Raw genomic sequence first — 4,352 nt, 5'->3', positions numbered from 1 at the left:
AGACCCTCATCCCTGGAACTATTCTCGTAAATCTTTTATGCACCCTCTCTAAAGCCTTCATGTCCTTCCTAAAGGGTTGTGCCCAGATTGGACACAATACTCCAGATGAGTATAAGGCCAGTGTTTTATAGAGGTTCACAATAACTTCCCTGCTTTTGTATTCTACATTTTATGATTTTTATGCAACACATATGTGTACTATATATAAGGTGCACCGCAGCAACCTACCAAGCGTCCTCTGACAGCACCTTCCAAACCCTTGCGACCTCTACCATTGAGAAAGACAAGGGCAGCAGAAGCATTGGAAAAAACCCAACTGCAGTATCTCCTCCAAGCCTTACAACATCCTGATTTGGAACTGTGTTACTGTTTCTTCACTGTTGTTGGGTCAAAACCCTGGAACTCTCTTCCTGATAGCACTGTGGGTGTACCTGCACCAGATGGGCTGCAGCGGTTCAAGAGGTGGCTCACCACCATCTTCTCTGGGCAATTAAGATGGACAACAAATACAGGCCTTACCAGCAATGCTCACACCCATGAAAGAATTAAAAAAAACATTTATACAGCACCCTCCTGCCAAATAAAGTGTTTTGATCAAATCGGTCAAATTAAAAAATGCAAAAGATAATAGTAGAAAGTAAAATATCACAATTGCTGGCTTTTTTGCAAATCTGAATTTAAGGAAATCAGACTGATAAATGAATTTCTCTGAACAAAAGTAGAAAATGCTGGAAAAGCTATGTCAGGCAGCATCTATCTGGAGAGATGCACAGGTAACAGGCAGAATTTCCCAGGCCCCAGAATGGTGGGAGTGGAAGCGGGGGGACTGGAAAAATAATGGGGGGGAGCTGTGCCCGGACAACTCCTTGACACATTCCTCTTGCCGGGAAGGTTTCCTGGGGAGCAGGCTGTCAGGCTGATTGGCTGCCAATTGCAAGACAGTGGGCAGTCATTCTGCATGTTTAATGTGCTCGCTGGTATTTTGGTGGCAGCTGAGTGGCCCCCCATCATATTCAAAGGCTACCACCTCAATGGAGGTGGCCTCCCAGTGGCAGTCCGGAGACCTTCTGAACTGCGGTCCAAATGCTGCCGCCAATGGGGTTTCCACTCCGATTGGATGGGCCTACAAACTTGGCCCCTCTGAGATTTAATCTCAAATTTACCACCCCCATCCCACCCACCCACCCACCCACTCAACCCCCTCAAATGAACTCAATGTTGAGGCAGAAGGCATAAAGCAACATAAGGTGATAATGGTGCAAGGCAAAAGAGGATGGTAATGAGACATATAAAGAAACAAAAGACAGGAGGTGAAAATGGGAATAGTAGAATCATCATCAACAGCTGCCATCCTAAAAAAAAGTGGGTGCAGAGTTCATGAACAGAAATTGTTAAGATCAATGTTCAATCCAGAAAGCTGCAAAGTGGCTAATTGAAATATGAGGCACTATTATTTGAGTTTACAGTGAGCTTCATTGGAATAGTGTAGGCAACCAGGGACAGAGAAGTCAGAATGGGAGTGGGGCAGAGAATTAAAATGACTGGCAATCGGAAACTCATAGTCATGCTTGCGGACTAAACTGAGGTGTTCTGCAAAGCAAATTGTTGAGGAGACTGCATCATGAGCAGCAAATACAGCATACTAAATTGGAAGAAGTACTAGTAAATTGCTGTGTCACCTGGAAGAAGTGTTTGAGACTTTGGACAGAGGTAGAAGGGCAATAGTTATACCTCCTGTGCTTGCAAGGGAAGGTATTGTGGGAAGGGGAGTGGAGGAGGTTTTGGGGGTGATTGAGAAGTGGTCCAGGGTATTATGGATGGTACGAACCTTTCGAAATGCTGACAGGGTATATGACTCTTTAACTCATTAACTCTGTTTTTCTCTCCACAGATGCTCTTAGACTGCTGAGTTTTTCCAGCGTTTTCTGTTTTTGCCTCCATTATCTCTTCCTTTTTTGCCCAAGTAAGGATGCTCTCCCCAGCATGATTGATAGTGCAGTATTTTTATTCTTTCATGGCATTGTGCTAGAGCTGGTGGAAATGACAGAGGATGATTATTTGAGTGTGAAGGCTGGTGGGGTGGAATGTCAAGACAAAGGGAACCATATTGTGGTTCAGGGAGGAAAGGGAAGGTGTGAGGAGTGCAAGAAATGGAACGAGCACATCCCTCCCTAACAGCACTGTGGATGTGCCTACACCACATGGAATGCAGCGATTCAAGAAGACAGCTCACCATCACCTTCTCACAGGCAATTAGGGATGGGCAATAAACACTGGCCTAGCCAGCAATGTCCACATCCCATGAAAGAATAAAAATACTGCCCTGTCAATCATGCTGGGGAGAGCATCCTTGCTTGGGCAAAAAAGGAAGAGATACGGAGGCAAAAACATAAAATGCTGGAAAAACTGACCAGGTCTAACAGCATCTGTGGAGAGAAAAACAGAGTTAACAAGTTATATGGACTCGAAACGTTAACTCTGTCTTTCTCTTCACAGATGCTGTTAAACCTGCTGACTTCTTCCAGCATTTTCTGCTTTTGCTTCAGATCTCCAGCACCCGCAGTATTTTGCTTTTATCAGAGATATCAGAAGCGCTGTTATGGAAAAAAGCAAAAAATTGCGGATGCTGGAAATCCAAAACAAAAATAAAAATACAAATATAAAAATACCTGGAAAAACTCAGCAGGTCTGGCAGCATCTGCGGAGAGGAACACAGTTAACGTTTCGAGTCCGTATGACTCTTCAACAGAACTAAGTAAAAATAGAAGAGAGGTGAAATATAAGCTGCTTTAAGGGGGGGTGGGGTGGGACAGGTAGAGCTGGATAGAGGGCCAGTGATAGGTGGAGATAGCCAAAAGATGTCATAGACAAAAGGACAAAGAGGTGTTGAAGGTGGTGATATTATCAAAGGAATGTGCTAATTAAGGGTAGAAAGCAGGACAAGCAAGGTACAGATAGCTCTAGTTGGGGTGGGGTGGGGTGAAGGGAAGGGATCAAAATAGGCTAAAAGGTAGAGATAAAACAATGGATGGAAATACATTTAAAAATAATGGAAATAGGTGGGAAAAGAAAAATCTATATAAATTATTGGTAAAAAAGGGGGGGGATCGGAAAGGGGGTGGGGATGAAGGAGAGAGTTCATGATCTAAAATTGTTGAACTCAATATTCAGTCCGGAAGGCTGTAAAGTGCCTAGTTGGAAGATGAGGTGCTGTTCCTCCAGTTTGCGTTGTGTTTCACTGGAACAATGCAGCAGGCCAAGGACGGACATGTGGGCATGAGTCCACCCTGCTTGTCCTGCTTTCTATCCTTAATTAGCACATTCCTTAGATAATATCACCACCTTCAACACCTCTTTGACTTTTTGTCTATGACATCTTTTGGTTGTCTCCACCTATCACTGGCCCTCTATCCAGCTCCACCTGTCCCCCCACCTCCCCCCCTCAAAGCAGCTTATATTTCACCTCTCTTCTATTTTTCCTTAGTTCTGTTGAAGAGTCACACGGACTCGAAACGTTAACTGTGTTCCTCTCCACAGATGCTGCCAGACCTGCTGAGTTTTTCCAGGTATTTTTATTTTTGTATTTTTATTTTTGCGCTGTTATGGAAAGTGGAATCATCAGAATGGTGACAAAGACAAATTAGGCTGAAAATCTAATGCCAAATGTAGAGCCCAATAAGAGACTAAAATATATTGATGAAAACAGTTAGTCATTGAAAGGGAAAAAAAAAAATCCTGTGCCCCGTGTGAGGATCGAACTCACGACCTTCAGATTATGAGACTGACGCGCTACCTACTGCGCTAACGAGGCTCTGCTTGGAAACCGGAATCAGCCCTTTTGTAGTTGGAATCGGTCACTATGTTTCTTTAATTGCCGTCTGATGGCATTTCACGACACTGACTGGGCGGAGATTGGTATTGCTGCGGGCGGAAGGGGGCGATTTCTTTACAAATTTATTTGATCCCTCAGTCGCTTTTACAGGTTTAATAATCAAGAAGCGGCCTCCGGGCCGCGAGTGACGGAAGGAGTTGAGGGGGGTGGGGCAATTCCAGGGGAAGACTGTAGCCCCGCCCCCCTCCCGCGCGCTCTGGGCGCTGGACCGTGAGCTGCGCGGCTCGAGCTGGTTGGTACTTCCCCTGCTTCCGCTGTCCTACAGTCTCTTAAAGAATATTTATTGTACAAGTTTTAGCTGCAAGTTAAGACACACGTCTCACTATTAACAACATGAGGATGTGGGGGTTTTATTTGTGCATTTAATCCTGCGATCAACATGTTTCAAATAAATTGTTTTGACACACAGTTTGAATTATTCTGCACAATTGGAGCGAGGTTCCTGTGAGTTCCTGCAGCT

General features: G+C 44.5%; 1 non-coding gene across 1 annotated transcript; it reads right to left on the bottom strand.

Moving 5' to 3' along the window:
• Positions 1-3,738: 3,738 nt before the first annotated feature.
• Positions 3,739-3,811, bottom strand: trnam-cau (transfer RNA methionine (anticodon CAU)). Its single transcript has one exon. It is a non-coding gene; the product is annotated as a tRNA-Met (tRNA).
• Between the last annotated feature and the right edge of the window lie 541 nt (positions 3,812-4,352).

The sequence above is a fragment of the Cetorhinus maximus genome, chromosome 11 (genome assembly GCF_964194155.1).
Source record: "Cetorhinus maximus chromosome 11, sCetMax3.hap1.1, whole genome shotgun sequence".
Lineage (NCBI taxonomy): Eukaryota > Metazoa > Chordata > Chondrichthyes > Lamniformes > Cetorhinidae > Cetorhinus > Cetorhinus maximus.
Note: the sequence above shows the minus strand (reverse complement) of the source record. Positions and strands in the feature narration are given on the sequence as shown.